We start from the raw sequence: 24,062 nt of genomic DNA, 5'->3' as shown, positions 1-24,062 counted from the left end.
CTCTTGTTCAGAAGTGATAGTCAAAATGGAATCTGGAAATGTTTCAAAGTTAGAAATTATTCAATCTGTGTAAGATTACAAAACTTAATGCAAGAAGGATGTTTCCAAGGAGCTGATCTCCTTTGGAATGCTCTGTAATGTTTGTTGTCAAGTCTTTCTGACTTTGTGCATAATCATTACAAGGGGATCAATTCATATAAGTTTAGAATCTAACAGATTTCAGTAAATGACATGAATTTGGAATTCTTGCATTTGCAGTTTTTATTTGGGACTGTGAAAAGAGGGTCATTGGAGTTATGTTCAATTGATCTATTTCACAAAGTAAAGATCATAGACAAACATAGTATGCATACTTGATGTATGGCATGACTAGTGTTTAGAAAACATAGTGTACATGCTTGGAGCATGGGAGAACTATTGTTTTAAATTGAAGAATAAAGTTGATAGCTGAAACAGTATACAATGAATAATGTGTAATCGTATGGTAATATAAAAGGTGTTTTATTTATGTTCATAGGTTTTGATACCATATTAGATTCAATTATTCTTGTGTTTCATTTTGCATGTTTTTAACTTCCAGAATAACTAGGTCATTGTGCTGGATGACTAAGTTATTCAAACCATCCACAGTCGGTCATATGTTGGAAGTAGATATGAATAAAGACTGTCATGGGTTGGCTTGTAGAGGTCTAAGATGTTGGACAAAGGGCTACAACACTCATGAGTGCTCATAAGTTCTGAGTATTGGATTCAACCTACGCTCATTGGAATCACTTCATGGATTTTTATCACGAGTGATCATGAGACGATAATATCTTATATTCTTCAAACCTAGAGATATGAGTTGTTACTATGAGTTGGTTGTACATTGATTGCACGAAAACGCATTCGGTAACTCGGTGTTATAAAACGTGCCTTTGTGTATGATTCAACAAGTAGTAGAACAAGCCATATGAGTCGAAGTTTATCCATTCCTTTTACCTTCGAGATAAAAGCGATATCTGTGGGCCCCTCGATGATTTGATGATGACAAATGGAAGTGCTCGGCCGAGCCAGGACTGATTTGATTTGTTCAATTAGTTAGTCGTCATAAATCGAAAATCGGGAAACAACAAATGGACAGAGAGAATGATTATAATCCATGTCTCAGTCCATATGATATCTAGAATGGAGGAATATATGATCCCCTATCTAATGGACGTGTCATTGATTTGTTCAGAGTTCGACAGCGGTTTTAAGAGCTACGATTGCTAGTCGGGTTATGAAGTTGTACTTGCAATAATAGTTTTAGACTTATCCAAGTGGGAGACTGTTGGAATAGATGTCTAAGCCCATAACTATTATTGGTATGTACTTGACCCGAGAGTAGCATGGTCCATTTGGGTTGCATATCATCAAGACAATTTGTTAGGATAGACTTTTGAGAGAAGGTTATTTATGGTTTATTAATATATTATAAGTTATAATATATTAATATGAAATCATATGTTTTAATTAGTATCGATCAAGAATTAATTTGGAATTAATTTAGTGATCAAAAGAGACTAATTAAATCTATGGGGACTAATTATGATAATTATTTATATTTATATGTGTTGGGTTTATGATCCATGTTGGACCAAGTTTATGTATGGATACATAAAGATTTAGGCCACATGAACCATGGATCATAAAACCCATGGGTATGGATTATGGGTGATACCCATGACCCTTGGAATCCTACATATAAATAGGTTACTCCATAGCCAAAATCACCACTTCTTTTCTTAGAGAAATATGGAGGTGTTTTGGTGCATGGAATTCTCTCTCAAGAGCCACCTTTGTCCTAGGTGTGTTGTGATTCCATTTGAGGCATTTCATACTACTGGTGCTACGATCTTAAGGACAAATACATCAAGACTTCAAGACACATAAAAGGTATGTTTCCCTAACTAGTATAATATATGGTTTATGTCAAATGCATGGTAGTTATAGGTTTAATGCCTTGGAAACCATTTGCATGTATAATTAGTAAAAACATAGATCCAAGGTATTTAGGGTTGTATGTGCACCATAGGATGTTGTATTATATCAAAACCCAACAATAACAACATACAACACATACATCTCATAGCATATACGACATTCCGGTCACACATAGGTACCCTTCTAGGTATAGTATAGTGAGTAGACTCACCTCAATGAAGTCGGATAAACTCTCGTACTCAACGTCCTGACCTAGCCTCCTCCTATCATTAAAATAACATTCCTGATCAATACTCTCTCATAGTCTCATCCCTAATGATTGGGTAGAAGACCATTCTACCCTTCCCTAAATTCTTGTGAATTAGTCTTGACCAAAACCCTAAGGTTAACGGAAGTCAACGGTCAAACTTTGACCCGACTCGTCGAGTGCACATGGGTGACTCGGCGAGTCCATGCGGGTCCTATGAATCCTTCTAGCCTCTCATGGCACGTCGATTCATCCCTCCACTCGACGGTTTCCTCCTATCATGAATCGCAGGGCAACCCCGACTCGACTCGTCGATTCCACTTATGAACTCAGTGAGTTGATTCCATGATCATACTCAAATGACCTTCTGAGGTTAGATCTGCTTCTCTAATCTATAGATCTGACCTTCCCAAGCATGATAATCACGTAAAGGCTCGAACTTTAGGCCCATGCATAACACTATCACCTCTATATGCCAAAATAACCCTTAATATGCTAACCTAAGCCACAAACGCATAAAGGACTACATAAAGCTAGAGAATAGGGACTCTTTGGACCTCTCAAGGTCCAGATATGATGATATTGACACAAGAGGACATCTTATACACTAGATCTCTTACCAAAAGAGGAGAAAAAGCCGTAGATTCATGAAATCTATTACTCAATGAAAATGGACATGAATCCTTGCCTCCTACAGCAGCTTTGCACCAAATGATGGAAGATTTGAGTCCCATAAGACTGCTTAGCTCGAAATCCTCCCTTCCCTTTGCTAAAACACACCAAATAATGATGAATTAGCCCTCCTCTTGCACTACAAACGTTCTCTCTGCTCTCTAGGGTTTCTCAGGGGTGTAATGAACGCAAATGAAGGCCATAAAGGCCTTTAAATAGGGCACAAACCCCGAGTTTAGGGTTTCCGCCGCCATCACAAACTCGTAGAGTCCCAAGCCGACTCGTCGAGTCCAATCATTAATCCAGTCATCAAATCGCGATCCTACTCGACGATTCTAGGCGCCAACAATATAGAATTACCTGGGAATTAACGAGTTCTAAGAACATGACATTGGAACAGTTAGAGCAAGTCTTCAAAATTATATTGTGGATGTACGTGGAGATGCAAGGTTTAATAACTTGAAGGGAATTGGAAACTTGGCAAAAATGATGGTTGAAACGAACAAACATACGATATATCCAATGGTGTATCTTTTACTGAAATTAGCATTGATATTGCCCGTTGCAACATCCACAGTGGAACACGCTTTTTCTGCAATGAAGTTGATAAAGAACGATTTGCGTAATAAAATGAGTGATCCATTTATGAATTGATTGTCTAGTTTCATATATTGAGAAAGATGTGTTAGATGGTATTAGCAACGACATACTTATAGATTTTTTTAGGGATATGAAACCTTTTCGTGAACAATTGTAAGAATTTTTTTTTTTTTTTTTATTATTTTTTTTAAAATTAGTTTGATCTTTGGTATTCAAGTTAAAAAAATGTTTTCCTAAGATGATATTACTAACAAACCGACCTGATAACCATTTTTTTGACCCATTTATTTTATCATTTCATTTATGGGACACAAGTTAGTTTGAATCCTAGATTCGTCATTGGTCGACCGACTAACAACCTTCAAACATTTTTTACAACCTTATAAAATACTCAAATAATTTTTCGAATTAGATGATATAAGAAATTGTAGAAATCGACAAGGTTTTATGTTGCATATGTCATATGGTGGAGCCTTACTTCCGATGTGGATCAGGTTCCTTCTTGGTAATGATGCTTCCACCTAACGAGCCACCATGTTGTAATATAGATCTCATACGATGCTCTTGGGATCAAACAAGTTGACTGACTTAACTATGCCAACATGAAACCCTATTTGTAGAAAGTTATTGCCGAAACAATATTTTCTTTACCTATCACGCTAAAACGTTTTATCTATAATTCATTTATACCATCAATATTATGACAATTACATTTGTGTTCAACCATCTTCCAAATAAATAAATAAATAAAATAAAGTAAAGTCCGAATTGAGTTACTTTACAAATATATATCATGAAGGGCACTTGGGTCACATACCTTCTCCCATGATATGGTGAAGCATAGGTAGGGAAGAATCATGTGGTGAAATTATTGAAGTTGTACTAGCACTCTTAAATGTTGTAGAGTCGTCAAACTCGAAAAAAGTCAAGTACTCGGGTCGAGTAATGACACCACTTACTTCTATGTCTCCGGAAAGCATTGCCACCACACGAGACATTGATGGACGTTGTGTTGACGATGTTTGAGTGCATAAAAGGCCAACTCTTGTCATTCTTTTCACTTCGGTCTCATCGAATTCAGACAATTCTTCATCCACCAACTCTAATTCACGATTATCTTCATGTAGCTTCCATGCCTAAAATAAAATCATACCAAAGGCCAGTAAAGATTATAAAATTTGTATCATCGGTTGGTCGTCTATTTTCAACTGCATTGACAATGCTATTCTTTTTTCATGTATGAGTTTTATTAAATTTTGTATTCAAGTAATTTTCTTATACCACGGCATACGTGAAAGTTCGTTACCTTAATTGAGAAAAATTTAGCAGTTTGTAACCTTGAATAGATTTTTTTTAATGTTTAGGCCGTTTCGTCAAAAGAAGTATACTTTAAAATATTATAACCAAAGTTATATTACCTTTTTATGGAATTCTCTTTAATTAGTTTATTATATAAATCCTTCTTTTTTCTTGGTAAGAGTAGGCAAGTGTATAAATTTGTATGTGGATATTTCGGCATGTATCAAGAAGAAGATGAATCATACCCAATTAAGAAGGTATATTTTCTCATCTTCCAAACTTGAATCAGAATTGGGCCTTCCACTGATAATCTCTAGAGCCACAACTCCAAACCCAAACACATCAGCCTTCTCCGTAAGGTGTCCCCACATTGCATACTCTGGTGCAAGATACCCACTACACAATGAATCAGTAAGACCTAGTCAACTTGTTGTCACTTAAATGAGAAAAATTTCAAATATCAAGTAATTAAATCTTACAATGTCCCTGCAACACGAGTATTCAAGTGTGTTTTCTTGTCATCATAAAGTTTGGCCAGACCAAAATCCGATATCTTAGGATTCAAATCAGAATCTAGCAAAACATTGCTAGATTTCACATCTCTATGTATAATCCGTAAGCGAGATTCCTCATGGAGATATGCGAGACCCCGTGCTAATCCCATGCATATGTCGAAACGGGTGGACCATTTAAGCGATAATCTGTTGCTTCCTACATCATAGACCCCAAATGTGACATTATAACATTGTACGTTGATCATTTCTAAATATGTAATTTCTCACCAAATAATGCTTGGTCAAGACTTTTGTTTTCAAGATACTCATATACAAGAAGTCGTTTCTCTCCATCAATGCAGCATCCGTAGAGTTTTACAAGGTTACGGTGTTGGACTGCAGATATTGTAGCAATTTCTGCCACAAATTGACTCCTACCGTGTTGGGAGGCTATGGATAGTTGTTTGACAGCTATAACTCTTCCATCTTCAAGTGTTCCCTGTTTGGCATCAAAGATATTCAGTTTAAATTTAAGAAGCAATAATTAAATTCTTGATAAGAAAAAAAGAGTATAAATTACCTTGTAAACAGGTCCAAAACCACCCTCCCCAAGCTTATTTGTAGGACTAAAATCATCTGTTGCATCTCTCAATTCTTCATAACCAAAAGTATATGGCTTGGCGTCAATTCCCAGAAAATCTGCAATTCAACAAAAGAAAATGTCATAATGAAATGCAAATAAAACAATCGAAAACATTTTTCATATATGTCATAAAGAAAGATTAAGAAAAAAACACCTTCATAATTGTCAGAGGTATCCTGCCTTTTCCTTCGCTGAAGAAAAATATACAGGGCTAATAATGTCAAAAAGCTCGTAGCTGCAATTGGAACCAAAATCCCTACAATCAAACCGGTGTTGTTCTTGTTGTTGTTGGAAGGTGGATTGTTGTTCATGCTAGGGATGAAGTCTGTAAAAAAACAAAATAAGTAAAGGGCAGTCTCATCATTTGTCAATAATCAAGAGCAAAGAGTTAAGAAAACAATTTGATGAAAAATTATTTACTTGGGGTGGCAGTGATTGCTGAGATAAGAGGTCCAAAAGTTCCATCATCAGGCACACAACAAGTCCCCTTTCCAGACCAAAATAAATGTATCTCAATGTAATTATTTGAAACCTGAACCATTACTTCCTTCGAAACAGGACTAAATGAAGCTCCCCCGGCTTCCCTCTTTATATCAAAATCTTCAAACACCCGATTTCCCTTGAAAAACACAAAATTTCAGAGACTGACTTATAGAAATTAGGGCATAAAAAATCAGTTATACTCGGAGACCAAAAATGTAATTTACTTGGACTATAGTTGATTTTTTAAACTTTGGTCCTAGAAAGTTTACGCTTTCAATTTTTAGTCTTCATTTTAGGTTTTTGTAACATTTCAGGTCATGTTCCCAGTAAAAATGACTACTTTTGGTCACCGAGTTTAGCTGATTTTTTGCAATTTTGGTCCAAGAATATAGTCATGTTAAACAAGGTCTAAAATGGCAAGAGAATATTTTTTGGGACCAAATCTGCAAAGATCGGCCATACTCGTGTGGTTTGGTTGAAATAGCAGGTTCAGTCCAATTTCAATTTTTGTTGCATGGTCGGTTGTCATTGTTAAATCTAACAACTCAGCCGTTGGTCTTTTCAATAAAAGCATTTTAACCTTGGAGAGAATCAGTAAAAACAATATTGTAATTATGAAAGTATATTTAGCAGAGAGTAGAAACCTGGACATAAATGTCAAATACGCGCCTTCCAAGGCTTCTCCAAGTGGAACCATCTTCTATTGCAAGTTCTGCAAAGCGGAGGTTTACAGTGTAGTTACCATTTTCAAGGCCTAAACCATAATACCTTAAAGATCCAGCAGAGAGTCTTGCTGTTTGGAAAAGTTGTGAATCTGAAGTGTTTGTGAAGTCGCGTGTAGTGGAGACTGTATATCTGGGGCTGTCACTTTGTCCCAAATTGCTGACACCCCACCTCCTCTTGGGAGTCGAGTAGTACGCTGCTGGTCCTAAAAGTTGGTTGTCTTGCTCGTGGACTATTTGACTTGAGGATGTGATTCGTGGGCCACCACAATTGATTCCAAAGGTACTATCTGTAAAGATTCATTTAAAGGTGACAAATTTTTAAGTGTTAACATAAAAAGAGAAACTTTTTTTTTTTGCTTACATCTTGGTGATCCACGATCACAAGGAAAATCCCTTTGGAGACAATTCAATTCTGAGGGCAAAGCACTGAGACAGAAGATATTGCATTTTAATTAGAAAGGAGCAGATAAATAAACGAGTTAATCACAAAATTGGAAATTTTGTATCACAAAATGACCGCCTTCTCAACTTTTAACACAAAAGGACCACATATTTTGCTTTGCCAAATTACTTTTTATGGCACCTACTTTGCTAAAAAATGTTCGCTGATTCGTGAAATTACTTTTTATGACATTATATTTGCGATTTTTTTCGCGAAATTTTTTTTTTTTTTTGGAAATTGGGTTAACTTAAGTATTTCTTTGAAATGTGTTAGAATGTAAATACTGTTCAAAGGTGTGGTAGGCGTTTATTGTTCACAGTTCTGAGTTTTCTTATTAGGGCACCCTGTGAGTGTTTTGTTTTTGAGTTTTTCAAATTGGGCACCGTGTGAGTTGGTTCTTTTGCCGACGACTTGATCCTTGGAGAGTCTAAAAAAATGACTATGAATCGTGAAAAAATTCCTATTTCTAGTTTTGTTTCTGATATTACGCCTGAAATTCCTGCTTCTGGTTCAACTTCTGGTTTTGGTTTTGTTATTGTTACTATATCTGCGAAAGAGAACGCTTGATTTTTTGGATACGGAAATTAAAGATTAGCCAGTGACTGCTTTTCTGAGACGGGCAATTCTACTAAATGTTTGTTATCTTCTGCTTCCAAATGGGTCATTGATTCAGGTGACAGATCACATGATAGGTAATCATCATCTTTTGTCTGATTTCTATACTAATACATCAACATCCCACGTTACCATTGTTGATGGGTCTACTCCTGGCATAGTTGATCTTTCCCCATCTATTTCATTATCTTATGTGTTAAGCATCCCCATTTGAATTGGTTCACTCCGATGTATGGGTCCTTGTCCTATTACTTCTGAAATCGGGTTCAAATACTTTGCGACTTTTTTGGATGATTTTTCCTATGTTACTTGGTTGTATTTGATGAAAAATCGCTCCGAGGTATTCACCCATTTTTGCTCATTTGTTGCTGTAGATTAAAACACAATTTAGTCTCTGTGAAAACTTTGCGTAATGATAATGCAAAAGAATACACCTCTGAAATCTTCCGATCAAACATGCTTCAGCAAGGTATTCTCCATGAATCTTCTTGTGTTGATACACCTGTTCAAAATGGTGCCGCCTAATGAAAAAATCATCACCTTCTTGAAGTAGCTCAAGAACTATAATTTCAGATGACCGTAGCGAAAACAGTCTGGGCTGATGGAGTCTCTACTAGCTTGTTTCTCATCAACCATATGCCATCTACAGTTCTTGAAGGTGATATTCCATTTTCTTTTTTGTTTCCTAATAAATATCAGACACCGTTGAGCCAAAGATATTTGGTTGTAGTTGTTTTGTTCGGGTTCTCAACCTCAGCAAACTCAATCGTTCTCTCATTTCACCAGATGTCGGTTTTCTAGAAAAAATAGCATTTTTTCCCGATGACCAGCACCTGTAATCAAGGAGACAACGATGATTTGTTCGACTGTAGAGTCTCCCATGTGATCCAACTTTGATCAATCATCAAAGCCTGCAAGGCTGCTAGTATTTCATTTATATAGTAGGCAACAACAGCCTACATTAGCTCCCGATCCGATACCATCTTTACGTGCAGGTCCAAGTACTGATGATCCTCTTACTTTGAGCAATCATCAAAGCCTGCAAGACCTTGATGTTCCCATTGCCTTAAGGAAAGGGAAGCGTTCATGTACTTACCTTATATCCTCTTTTGTTTTCTATGGTAAGCTATCTTCAACTTCACGTTCAATGATCTCTACACTTGATAATGTATCTATTCCTAAAACGGTTGGTAAAGCTTTGAACCATTCTGCATGGCGGGATGCTATGATTGATGAGATCAATGCTCTCGATCATAATAATACATGAGATTTGGTAGACTTACCTGCGAGTAAAAAGACAATAGGTTGCAAATGGCTATTCACTGTGAAAGTAAATCCAAACGGGTTTGTAGCTCGCCTGAAGGCACACTTAGTTACTAAAGGATATGCTCAGACTTATGGGTAGACTACTCCGAGACATTTTCTCCTATAGCTAAGGTATCTTCCATCCAATCATTCATCTCATTACATGCTACTTATGATTGGTCCCTTCATTAACTGGATGTGAAGAATGTCTCCTTGTATGGTGATTTAGATGAGGAAGTTTATATGGAGCAACCACCTGGGTTTGTTGCTTAGGGGGAGTACGGAAGAGTTTGCGAATTATGCAAATCACTGTATGGTTTAAAGCAAACCCCTCAAGCCTAGTTTGGACTGTTTAGTGTTATGGTGACACAGTTTGGCTTACGGAGAAGCTCTTATGATCATTCTATGTTCTTTGCTTCATCCTCTTCATGATGTATTCTGTTAATGGTATATATTGATGACATTGTGATTATTACGTGTGATGAAATTGGGATCAAGAACTTGAAATATTTCCTTACATCTCGGTTTCAAACAAAGGACCTAGGTCTTTAAAAAATTTTTTTTGGAAATTGAAGTCTCTAGTACTCGAAAAGGGATTTGTTTGTCTCATCAAAAATATTGCTTGGATATTATGAAGAATTTTGGGATAATTGAAACAAAACCTTGCGAGTCTCCAATGATTCCAAATATGAAACTGAAAGCCAAAGATCTACTTAAGAACCCAGAGAAAGAGAAATATAGAAGAATTGTAAGAAAATTAAACTACCTGACGATTTCCCGTCCAGACAATGCTTTTCTGATGAGTGTTGTAAGACACTTTATGTCATCCCATTGAGTCATATTCTGAAGTACCTAAAGGTTCCTCTTGGTCATGGCATCCTATATCAAAATCACAATCATCATGTCATCGAAGGGTTCACCGATGTCGACTACAATAGGGGATCCTACAAATAAGCGGTCTACTACATGCTATTGTGTGTTTGTCGGAGGGAATGTAGTTTCATGGAAACATAAGAAACAGAATGTCGTTTCACTGTTAACTGTTGAATCTAAATATCGAGCAATGGCTCAGGCTACATGTGAGCTCACATGAGTACGAAATCTGTTGACTAAACTTGGTTTTTCTCAACCAAAGCCAATAAACTTCTATTGTGATAATGCAGCGGCTATCCAAATTGCAAACAATCCCATGTTTCACGAAACGACTAAACATATCGAAGGAGACTACCATTTTAAACGTGAAAAGCTAGAAGATGGAACCATCTTCGTTCCCCTTGTTTGAACAGAAAGTCAACTAGTTGATGTCTTCACTCGTAGATCTTTGCTATTTGTCTTGTGACCCGATGATGAGTGAAAAACCGGTTTTAAGGCATAAGAAGGATTATACAAGTGGTTGGTAATGCTCTTCAGCTTATCAAATGCACCAAGAACGTTTATGCGGTTGATGAACCATGTTTTTAAACCCATTATAGGCCGTTTTGTTGTTATTTATTTCGATGACATGTTGATCTTCAGAAAAGATACATAACATGTAACACACCTTCGGTAGGTTTTTACGGTCTTGCAGGAACAGAAACTATATGCTAATGGAAAGAAGTTCCATTTTCTTAGTAACGAAGTTATCTTTCTTGGCTATTTTGTTTCGGCTGACTAGATAAGGATGAACGAGTTGAAGGTTGAAGCCATCACAAGCTGGCTTACACCCACTATGAATCATGACATTCGTAGTTTTCATGGGTTGGCCTCGTTCTATCGGTGTTTCATACGAAATTTAGTATCATTGTCCCTATGACAGAGTGTATGGAAAGGACGAAAGTTCTATTGGACGAAAGAGGTTGGGAATGCGTTTCATGAGTTAAAGCGAAAAGTCACACAACTCCTATTTTAGATTTCCTAACTTTAGCAAAGTATTAAAGGTTGAATGTGATGCCTCAGGTCTTGGAATAGGTGGAGTGCTACATCAAGATCAGAAACCAATCACTTTTTTAGCAAAAAGTTCAACGAAATGCATCGCAAATATTCTATGTACGATAACGAGTTTTATGCCATTGTTCGGAGTTTGGAATATTGATGCCATTACTTGTTAGCCAATGAGTTCATTCTATGATCTGATCATAAAGTGCTCAAATACATCCATCCAGGGGCAACAAAAACTCAACCTTCACCATGCTTAATGGATAAAGTTCTTGCAAGCTTATTCTTTCGTCATCCGATACAAAGCGAGATCATAAAATACCGTTGTTGATAAGATAAGTTGACGACACGTACTCACATCTGAGATAAAATTCAGGTTCGGGGTTTTGAGACTTTTTGAGAATGATACCTAATCACGACTTCAGACTATATGGAACTAATGTCAAAACGAACCTCTTTTAGATTTTTCAAAAAATTAACGGTTATATATTCAAGGGTGCTCGCTTTTATTAAGATGGAGCGAGATGTTGCCCATTTGAGCGCACGTTGTCGCATTTGTCATGTGGCCAAAACCCACCGCACCAATGCAGGTTTGTACACTTCATTACCTGTTCCTGTTGCTCTTTAGCTCCTTAGGAGGACGTTAATTTGGACTATGTCTTGGGTTTACCTCGAACTCAAAGACATACAGATTCGGTTATGGTAGTTGTTGACAGATTTTCTAAAATGGCTCATTTCATACCATGTGTCAAGACCTATGACGCTAGTCAAATTGCAAGGATGTATTTTTCTAAAATTGTCAAGCCTCATGGAGTTTCCAGGTTTATAGCTGCAAACCGCAACATGAAGTTCATTAGCCATTTTTGGCGCACACTTTGGAAAAGCATGGACTCAAGGTTACAATTTAGTAGCTCTCAAGATCCACAAACGGATGGCCAAACATAAGTGACAAATAGGAGTCTACGGAACCTTTTGCAAAGCCTTATCAGGGACAACCGCACGCAGTGGGCTCTCATCCTTTCTCAGGCTGAGTTTGCATATAACCGTTCTGCCAATAGCAGCACAACTGGGTTATGCCCATTCATGGTAGTTATGGGCGAAATCCACTCACTCCGCTTGATTTAACGCCCATTCCCCTGATTGGCCATCTTGGTGTTGAGGCGGAAAGTCATTCCTAACAGATTTAGAATCTAGACGAAAAGGTACGAGATCAGATCATTAAACATAATGTTGGCTACCACAGTCACGCCAAGAAGCATAGGAAGCAAGTTGTGTACAATGAGGGTGATCTGGTATGGATTCGTCTGCGAAAAGAACATTTTCCGATTGGCCGTTTTGGGAAGTTGAAGCCTCGTGCTGATGGTCCTTTTCGAGTTCTTAAGAAGATTAATGATAATGCATATAAAATTGAGCTACCTGATCATTATAATGTTTCAGCTACTTTTAATGTGGCTGATTTATCACCATTTGAAGGGGGTGTGGATGCTGTATCAGACTCGAAGGCGGGTCTTTTCCATGGCGGGGAGGATGATGTAGGGGCATCCGATCACAAATATTGGCTATTTTGTCTCGTTTTAATTTATTTCCTTCTTTATTTAAAAAAATAAAGATTTTTATTAGAAGATTATCTCTATTTAGAGAGTATATCATCTCTAATCGAATTCCTAGGAGTATTTTAGTTACTTTTCTGTTTTTTCTAGGGTGATTTTATATTCCTTATAAGTATATTTTTTCCCTGGAGGATTTCATTATTGATTATTAAGAATAAAAATCTACCGAAGCTTTTAGATCTCATTCTTTACCTTGTGTAGTTTTGACCATCTGAATTCCTAAGTTTTGCATCAGAATAGTGATAAAAAGATGGTCATTTTGTGATATAGCCCTCCCATTTTCGGTCATTTTTGTGATAATTACTGTAGAAAGAATAGTAGAAGTAAGTTGCAGCTTATGTATAATTACCTGTTTGCTGAACTGCTTAAAGTGAAGTTGTTTGCGACTATGTTACTGTACACGCATTAAAACATAATATTAGCTAAAAAGTAAAAAACGTGGATGCTAGAAAATCAATTTCAAAGACAAGGTGCAAATCAGAATTTAAATTCAATATTTAAAAAAAAAAACAAGTGTATACACTTGTAAGGTCGGATCAGTGGCCCAGAAAGGAAGTGTCCCAGATAGTTTATTGTATGACAGATCACTGCATGAAGAAAATTGTACGGAAATTAGAAAAATAAAATCATTAATTTAATTCCCTTAATTATAATCACTTACATAATGCGGAGAGGCGAGTTCAAAGCCAAACCACCGGGAATAGTACCAGATAAATTATTGTTTCCAAGAAACCTGCGAATCATGACATGTAAATTTGGTCAACATTGAGACTATTGACCAAATAGCATGCAGATTAATATTATTTATGATAGGAGAATATGTGTATTACAAGAAATACATTTGCCTCAAGTAGAACAATCCATTTGGAATCTCCCCCCTCAAATTGTTGAAACTCAAATCCCTGAGAAAATAATATCAATGAGCTTTTTTTTCAATAGTTCATATTCATGTTTGACTTACTCACAGTTGTGTCAGGTTTACAAATTCTACTATGCCACCTGGAAGAGAGCCAGAAATTCTGTTATTCCTCAACTTTCTGCAAGAGATGACAACTTATTATAAATTTATAAGTAAACCGTAAATAAAACCAATATATTTGCTACAAAAAGATCAATGTGTTTGCTTACAGAACACTCAGAGACTTCAAGTTCTGAATAAAATCCAGAGTTCCATTAGATAAACCACTTATCCTACTGTAGCATTATATAAAGAAAATTAAGAAATCAAAATAGCAACCTGAAAACTATAAATCTATAATAATTAACTATAAAGAAAATAAAGGCTTACAGGTCCTGTAAAAGGGCCAGATTAGAAAATGAAGGTGGTATTGAACCTTCAAAAGAGTTCCCCTCAAACCTCCTATAGGAACATCAAGCATAAAAATTATATCGAAAAACTTCACAGTGAAAATCATGTAAATAGTTTAGATGCTTGCTTACAATGATTGTAACTGTGACCAATTCCCTATAAAGTCGGGTATTCTGCCTGTGAAATTATTATCAGAAGCCCATCTGTGAATTCATTATAAAAAAGAAAGTGTTAGAATTCTTATATGATGGATAAAATGCTCCTTTGAAACATGATTAAAGATAAACTCTCTTACACTGTCTGCAGGTTCTGTAAATTAGCAAAAGTAGGAGGTATATCACCACCAACTCACTATCAATGTAACTAACAAAATGAACATACATAAAGATGATATTAGATCATTTAATCAATGATATTGTCTACAAATATACATAACAGAATAGTAATGAAGGAGTTTGTGCCAAGTAATGAAACAGGATTTCAAGATGAGTGTTCTTACAGCTGTTGTAATCTTCTCAGATTTCCAAGTTCAGATGGCAGGGAACCACTGAAATTGTTTGTGCCAAATGCCCTGCAACATAAAAGAAAATAAAAAGCATAAATGTAATCAGCAAACAAATAAACAGAAAAAGTTTCCATTTGATGGAAGAATAAAGACAAAGAAATTTATTATAAAAAAATATACAGTGATCTAAGGTCAGTAAGCTGTCCTAGCTCTGGTGGAACCTGCCCTGATAACGCATTTATGCTGATACTCCTATGAAAAAGTTGAGATTCATCATGTTATATATCTGAAGTCTAAGATGTATTCTTAATGATATAGAGGTCAAAAATACCATTTGAGTTTAAAGTAGCAAAAAGGGATAAGGCTTACATGTACTGCATACGAGTTAAGCTGCCAATGGAAGGTGACAAGGGACCTGTCAAGTAATTCTGGGCTAAATTACTGTACCAAACAATTCATTTTTTATCATAATACAAGCACAGATACTCATAACACAGATGTATATATTTTAAGTTTCTATTGTAGTTAACAGTATGGTGAAGAAATAGCATAGTACATACAGATTGGTAAGGTAGGTCAAAGTCCAGAGTCCTTCTGGGATTGGGCCCACAGCATCCATTGCATTAACTTTTCTGATGATTTGCAGAGAGATGATGATTGTTAGAAGATAAATAAATAACAATCGAAGCCACCAAAAGATTATGTTCCTAGAGTTTATTCGGACATGACAGAGAGAGAGAGAGTTGTATATTTGAATTATTAAGGAGAAAGAACAAGGAGAAACACTCACAGTCGGGTGATGTGGCAAGTAGTAGAATTGGGGATATTACAGTCGCATTTGATGGCAGGATTGTAACCCTGGGAATCGAAGTCCGTGGTAGTGTCAACGGCAGTGCCGCTGCATAATTCTCCGCTTATGTTCCATCCCATCGCTGTTACTGCACTTTCAGATATCTCCCATTGACCGAACATTGCATTTATAACTCTCGCTGCAGCACCAAGTTTCTTAAGTTTCATTCAACATCGAGTTCTTAACTATGGTACTAGTACCCTATTATTCCTAAAGTTAACAAAATCGAAAACTAAATTCAACAGTGACTAGGTCGTGATCTTCATTTTGATCTTTTTTCAAACCTAATGGCCACAATCTCTATTTTTCGTACTACCAGCATTTGCCCGTTAAAGCGGGAAAAGGAGCAGTTAAATATGATGTAAGAAAAATCGGTGCATAGTTTAACACAACTATCAAATGCAACCTTTATTTTTTAGTTGAATACAAAAAGACACTCAAGTCAATCTAAGTAGTGTTTGTTTATTGTCTGCAGATCTGCGTGACTTCTTCTGTCTGCGCCGCGCAGACCACGCACAGACATTAGCCTTCGCAGACTGTTTGTTTTTTTGAAGATTGCAGACTTAAAAATGTCTACGCGTCCTCTTCTTGGCGCAGATGTGGATCAGAGTCTTCTAATATCTTCAGACATCTTCTAGCCTAACAAACACATATTTTTCTTTTTTTGAAGTTTTTTTTAATTTATATTTTTTCCAACTTTATTAATGATAAACAATTTGAAAAAAATTACAAAACTTCAAAAAAAAAACGTTCAACGATACAAACATGATACTTTTAACAAATTTATAAATAAATATTTATTACAATAATAGTTGTTGAAGTTATTTATATAAATATGAAAAAAAAATCATAATATATTTTTGTTGCCAAATTTTGTAAAACAGTATTTAATACAATATCAAATTCTGTCTATTTATCGAGAAAATATTTATGGTACGTTTTTAATGGATTTAATTGAAAAAATCGAAGTTTATTTTCATCCATGTATGTATCAAATTCTTTGATCCCTAGTTATAATGTTTTGTTATAACTTTGCAACCAAAGTTGTTGGTTTTATCAAATATATACGTTAATTTATAGCATTTTTATTTTTATTTTTTATACAATAATACATAAAAGTTGATCTAGATTCATTAATTATTTATAACAAAGTCATAAAAATATTAAAAAATCACTTTGAAGTTTAAAAAAATCAGGCTATTTAGATTTCTGTTTATTTTAGTAGTCCGCAGATGTTAAAAAAACAAACAGTCTTCTTTTTTCAGACTGCAGACGTTTGGTCCACCTCTTCTACTGTAGAGATCTATAGATGTGGTCCGTAGACTGCATACATTTTGTCTCAGAAAAAACAAACAACACCTAAGCAATTCCTCAAAATGTAGGTCTGCAATGCTTGACACGACCTGCGACATGACACAAAATAAATGGGTTTGGGTTGAATTTTCCAACTGTCAACCCGCCAACCCGTCAACCCGTTTATTAAACAGGTCATATATGAGTTTCGTAAAAAAATATATGGGTTGACCCGCCAACCCATTTAGAATTTTAATAAAAAAATTTATATATTTTTTAAATGTATTAAGTATTATACACTATACATTTTATACTTTATACTACAATAGGATACCCAATGTCATTGACTATTTGACCCGTGGGTAACCATCCGCTGATTTGCATTGCAACACGTTTAGGGTTTGCCCTAAATAATCTAAATATCCCACAAAAGCGACGGCAAAAACAATTGAATCATTATCGAACGATGTTGATGCTTGCAATTAAATTTATCTATGTTTGTATTAATGTTTTAGTCTGAACATGTTTACATGAATGTTTATAAATTTCATTTGGATGTTTAAAACTTAAGTTTCTTAAATTCGGATATATTTGCATACAAAATTTATTCATATTTAATTATCAATTTTATTTATGGAATCCGACTCACGAACATACGAACCCAAATCTGACCCGCGAACCTGCCAACTTGTGAACCTGTATAAATAAATTTGTTGACGGGTCATATATGAGTTTATGTTCCAAACCCGCCAACCCGTAACCTGTATAATTAAATGGATTGTGTTTGGGTTGGTATGTTTTGACACACCAACCGCCAACCCGAACACAACATGATTGTCACGCCTACCAAAAGGCAAAAGGGTTATGAATTTATAATTTAGAATCTAGAATTTCACAAACTGTCAAATGCAACGTTTATTTTTTATTCTAAACAGTTCTCATCCACGATAAGTCTATAAAATTTAGAATTTCGTATATAAGTATATCACTGTGTTTTGTTTGTTTGTTTAACCAATCACGGTAGAAAAAAAAATAACAAAATGTACTACTAAACCTTTATGTATGATAATCATGATAATATATTTTTTTTTCAAAAAAAATCATTATTAACTTTTTTCTTCTATTAATAAGTTGCAAAAAACTATGGGGATATCATTTTTTAGGTTGAAGATGTTTTTGTTTAAATGGAAAAGACAAATTGCATAAATAGTCCCTATGGTTTGTATATTTCTTTGGCTAAGATCAAAAATGTTTTGGACTCGCAAAAATGGTTCTTTTTATCGTTTGGTTGTGATATTGGTACCTAAAACTAATATCAAATGTTATAAAATAGCCATTTTTGCACTTTAATTTTATATGTTTATTAACTATCGATATAACCCCATCCCCACACTTGATGCTTATTTTCCTTTGATATCACATGCCTCCTCATTAGACCCCTTTGTTGGCCACCTGCAACACCATAAACCACCCCACTGCATATACAAGGTAGCCCACAAAGCAAATTGGTAGCCCAACATGATTCAGTGTTTTTGCACGTGCTGTGTGTTCTCCGAGCAACAAAAATAAATCGAATTCCATTCACGCGTGTGTGTTTTGACAGGAACAAAAATTGATGTTCCTTCCTATCTTTAATTTGAATTGCATGTGAATAGGGGGTTTCCAAGGAATCAATGCACATAGTTTGTCTTTTTTTCATTCACAACGGTTTTCTTCCTCCCCCCCCCCCCCCCCCCCCCCCCCAATTTCAATTTTCAAACATGAATCAGAAAGAAATGAAGATATGTTAAACAAGTTTTTTTTGTTGATCAGGCCAGATGTTGGTGAGTTTGCAATGGTGGTAATGTTATGGAGAGATGGTGGTTGTAAGGTGTATAATCTCCCAACAATGGTTTTGGTTAAAAAACAAAGGGCAATGAATTGGTGGTAGTTAGGGTTTTTGTGTGTCTGGTTCACAACTTCGAACCCCAGAACAAACGCTTTAATTAAAGAAGATGAAGGGCTGGTGAGAGCAGGCGGATGTACGGGGATCGAGGCGTGCAAGTAGATGATATGAAGAGATCGGAGGAGGTAGGTAGCGTTAGAAAAGTGAAGATCAAAAGAGAGAGATAGAAAATAGATCGTAACACCCCATTGTCCTAAGTTCAACTTAATGAGAAAAAAGAAAGAAAATTGACGGAAATGAGAAGAAAGTAAAAAAAAAAATTGGTGTTTTATAGTTTCATTAAAGGAATGAAGTGGAGGGAAATGGAATGATCACTTTCCCTTCCAACTTTCCTTTTAATTTGGAAAGATTTTGAAAGAAATAACAAAATGATTAATTTTCCTTCTACTTCTCTCCGACTTAAGAACACAAAAGAAAATTTTATTTTTCTTTTCTTTCTCTTATTTTCTATCATGATTTTCTTTTCTCTTCTTTTATTTTCTTTTCTTAAACTTGGTAACTAGGCGAAGGGATGTTCTTAGAGTTTTATTTAAAGGTAAAACAAAATTAACAATTAATAAAATAAAAAATAAAAAGTAAAAAAGTCATTTCAGCACACTTAACCTACTAAAACTAACCGTTTTTAGTTTTAGGGACCAATCCATAACTAAACAGCTAAAATAAAAAGACTATTTAAGTCTAAAATTTTTTGGATCTTAGCCAAAGAAAAAGTCAAACCACGTGACCATTTTTATAGTTTTATCAATTGAAAAAAAATCTTTGAGTGGTGAAATGAAGACGTTTCAAACTAGATTAAGTTTTATAGAAGGCCTTTATGTAGTGCTTTTCTAAAAATAAAAAACAAACAAAAACGTATACAAAAACAAAAACAATCTCTTAAGATTTAAAACCGAATAAAATAAAGGGTAAATTACATAAATGGTTTCTTTGGTTTAGAATAACATGTACGTTTGGTTTCTAACTTTTGTTTTTAACTCGGACCATCCTTATGATTACTTTTGTTTCATACTTAGCCCCTAATAGACCTAAAATGGCATTTATACATTTTTATTATTTTTTTATTATGATAATCTTATTAAAAAAAGATTTAATAAAATATAGATGTGGGTCCCACCCCTACCTTCTACCATACAACCTTTCTTCTCCTTTAAACACCCTAAAAATAGATCACCAAGCCCAAAGTTGCCATCTCGCCAATAACCTCTCCAAAGTTGGCACCACCTGTCAAAAGGCTCTTCAAAGCATACATCGACTGCCGACCAAGCGCCCCCACCTTTATACTATGTTGGAATGGAGATGATCCCGATCTTGAAGTCGTGTGTGTTTGAGACGATCGTACTGATGATTGCTTAATAGATGTTGTCATAATTGGCAATTCTTCGAGTATTTGAGTTTGGAAAACGAAAGGGATCAATAATGGCAATATAAACATCTGTTGTTTGAGAAACATGGATTCGAAGCTTGAAGGGATGCCGAATTTGAATATGGTCAAAATGATGATTGACCACTATGGCCCTAGTGTTCACTTCCATCCCGACGAGGTATACATGTTGTCATCGTCGGTGTCATGGTTCTTTGAAAACAACGCAATTCTGTTTAAAAAAAATGAAATCCGATGAGTGATCAATCGATATCGGAGGATGAAAACAACGATAACTTCATCAAAAACAGGAATCTCAAAAGTGAAGAGCTCTAAGAGGTTGTTTGGATAAGAAAAAAAAATAGAGAGCTTTTAGCTTATTGTTTATCCCCACCGCTATAAAGTAAGTTGAACATACAGAAGGGGGGACAGGGATGAGGGTTAGATGTGGGTCATATTTTACTTTATTGTATTGTCTAAAAAAATAATAAAAGTAATAAATAAATGACTATTTAATTAATTTAATTTTCAAAAAAAAATGCAAGTGAGGGCAAAATATTTTTTTGTGTATGATAGGGACCACAGACGCAATAAAAGGATACCATAAGAACCATCCGAGTTAAAAAAAAAAAAAAAAAAAATTACTGACCAAACACATAAATTATTCCAAACCATAAGGACCATTCGTCTGACTTACTCTAAAATAAAAGAATTATTTTGTAGCTTTACTGAAAATAAAAATAAAAAAGGTATAATGATTTTTTATAGGATTTATTCATATATTTATAATTTACGTTAATGTATATCTACCCATCTAACAAAAAGAGTTCATGATGAGTAAAGATGTTCTATTTTATATCTACTATTTTAAATTTTGTTGCTATTTTTGATCTCCGATTAGTGCTTGTGTGTGTTTTAACCTCACAGATTTATATAAACTGTATGAACTATATATGTCGGTGGTCATTTAATTAATCTAGAAAGAAATATCCTACCTAATAAATAATTTTTTTTGTCATATGTCATCTTCTCTTTTATTTGGATATATGTTATTTTCTAGATTTTTTAAATTTTCTATTTTTCACTTGTCATTTTATTGTATTTTTTATTAAATTAAAATTCCATTTTTAATATGTAAGTTAATATATATGTAAAGTATTTATTAGAAAGAGTTTATATATGTAATGTATTGAATATATTCAAGCCTCGTTAATTTTAATAATTCAAAAAAAAATTTCATATTTCCTTATAAATTCAAACTTTTCAAATTGTTAAAATTTTATATTTAATTTTTTTAAAATAAACCTATATAATATATAGGTCTCACACCTAATCATATAAAATAATAAATAATTCAAGAATTGACAACGCTAGCACCCAATGTTACAATATTCAAATGTTTCCGATATTAAAATCGGTACCACATGTGGTAGGGAGTGGTAGGGAATGATTTCAAAACTCAAATCAATTTTATTTTATTTTTTATATTTAGGGTACAAGTTAAAAAAATATGGATTAGGTTTGGTTGGTGTACAAATATGTTGTTTTTAAAATTTGAAAATAATTAATTTCTCAAAAGAAAATAATAATACCACATTAGCACAATGTTGTATATATTAACATATTTGACATGTTTTTCGTCTAAGCTACATTTTTACATTTTACTAGACCAAATAAAAAGAAAATATAACTCATATATTCATAACTAAATTGATCAAATTTATCACTTGTAACAATAATCGTTAAAATTACATATGCTAGTTATTGAGAAAACATAGTATAACAAATTAAAGTCAATATAAATGAGCCGATGCTATCTCGATTTGATGACCTTAAGCTACATCCAAATTCGATTTGAGAGTTTGTATAGCATATACATATTGCATAAGGTGGGAAACATAAATAAAAAAATAGATTTTTTAGTATTATTATTTTAATTTCGACTTTTTTCTATAAAAACTGTATTTGTATCTCATCAAGAACATCTTTTAATTCAAATGAACATGAAACCTAACTTGAGAGAGAGAGAGAGAGAGAGAGAGAGAGAGAGAGAGAGAGAGAGAACCTTCAGCTGGATTGGTGGTGCTTTGAGCTCGAGTTATGGCGGCGGAGATCATCAAGCACAACCACAACAACAACCACGATGACATTGCAAAAATCTTGTTGCCTCTGCAGTCATGGCCTAAATCAGTCATTGCTTCCGTTCAACAATACCATTTCAACAATACCATTTCACATCATATTCAACTATTGATATATATAAATGTATAAAAAGTGTACGTAAGCAGACTTTTCTTCACATGTATAAATGCATAGATGGTGAAACAAACTTTTCTTCTTCCCAGTTGAGTTGAAAGCAATGTTTGGTCCTAGTGGTCGGGTGGGGTCGGTTTGTCTTAAATACCGGATGTAAAAGCTGAAAAAAATTGTATAAAAAAATTGGGAGGTCGTTGACCACTGAAAAAATTGGATAAAATTACAGGTTGTTGTTGCTAGCCGAAAGTGACATAATTAAAACTCTGAAATAGGTTATATATTTGGTATGAAAATCGACAAAGAGGACAAATCGATTTGTCCTCTTTGTCGATTTTCATACCAAATATATAACCTATTTCAAAGTTTTAATTATGTCACTTTCGGCTAGCAACAACAACCTGTAATTTTACTTCTTTTCCTCTGCCAGATCATCCTTTCTAAAACATACCTAAAGCTTAAAGGAAATATAGATGGTTAGTGGTCTCCTGATTGCTGCAAAATCATAACATGGAAATACATTTTTGTGAGAAAAGTCCTCTTAAAACATTTTCTTAAAAAGATTTATAGGTGTAAATTGTAACTTAGTATTGGAACCGATTCAACTTATTCTTGCAACTGATTCAACTTATTCTCACAACTGCTTCAACTCTAAGTCTTGGAAATTTGAACTGATTAATAAAATAATTGTAAGATTGATCATGGAAGTATTAGTAAAAATGGATATTTGTTAACAACAACCCAATGGATGATGGAACTTGTTTGCATTTCTTTCACTGAGATGGTTTTCGTTTAATCGTTTTGTTACACTTACTGTTTTCAGACTACATATTGTTTTGTTACACCACATTGAGTATGGTTATGGTCAGTAAGGTCAATAATATTATAAAGTAAAAGTAAAAATGTAATAGAAATATGTTTTTACCTTGAATTACAACTACAATCTTGCTTCCGTTTTGGATCAAATAAATCATTGCCATAGAATGATAATTTGTGACATGAATGGTACATAATAGAAAAGTAGATTGGTAGCTTGGTTAGAAAGCATGAAGAGTAAAAGATCAAATCACAGTAGATGGTAAAAAGTGGAAATACGAAACCACAATAAAAACTAAAAAAAGATAAACTGAATTACATGTCAATCATATATTATTATTAATTGTATATGATTGAATGTGTGTGTGAGTAAACAGATGGAGGTATTGATGATATGCATAGGACAAATAGATGTAGAGATTATTAACCTGTTTCTTTCTTTATGCAGAGGTCGTGAGTTGAGATTTAAAGGAAAAATCGATGTAGCACTTAGAAATACGAAAATATTGAATTAGTGGACGCTTCTTCTTAGGTATGATACAAATAACAATCTCAGATTTGAATGTTATTTTATTATCTACTGATTAATGTATGTAAGAAATTTCTTAGTTAAATGTACAGTGTTTAACGATTTGCCCTAATCAGTTCAAGATTTTTGACTTACAGTTATATATTGAAGGGATGCCGATTAGAATGTTTCTTTTTTCTTCTATAATA

The 24,062-nt window shown here is 34.4% G+C and overlaps 1 pseudogene across 1 annotated transcript; it reads right to left on the bottom strand.

Annotated features, from left to right (window-relative positions):
• Positions 1–4,151: 4,151 nt before the first annotated feature.
• LOC145004498 (putative LRR receptor-like serine/threonine-protein kinase At1g56130) lies at positions 4,152–22,608 on the bottom strand (annotated as a pseudogene). The gene is made up of 24 exons (XR_013662390.1): positions 22,342–22,608; positions 15,619–15,817; positions 15,389–15,460; positions 15,198–15,269; positions 15,009–15,080; positions 14,823–14,894; positions 14,619–14,686; positions 14,455–14,526; positions 14,303–14,374; positions 14,143–14,208; positions 13,980–14,051; positions 13,845–13,916; positions 13,676–13,747; positions 13,536–13,601; positions 13,364–13,408; positions 7,490–7,554; positions 7,048–7,415; positions 6,341–6,539; positions 6,075–6,245; positions 5,858–5,976; positions 5,566–5,776; positions 5,263–5,494; positions 5,029–5,179; positions 4,152–4,620 (listed from the first exon to the last, which is right to left on the bottom strand). The product of XR_013662390.1 is annotated as a putative LRR receptor-like serine/threonine-protein kinase At1g56130 (transcript).
• Between the last annotated feature and the right edge of the window lie 1,454 nt (positions 22,609–24,062).

Source organism: Lactuca saligna, chromosome 7, assembly GCF_052625555.1.
Source record: "Lactuca saligna cultivar CGN05327 chromosome 7, ASM5262555v1, whole genome shotgun sequence".
Taxonomy (NCBI): Eukaryota; Viridiplantae; Streptophyta; class Magnoliopsida; order Asterales; family Asteraceae; genus Lactuca; species Lactuca saligna.
Note: the sequence above shows the minus strand (reverse complement) of the source record. Positions and strands in the feature narration are given on the sequence as shown.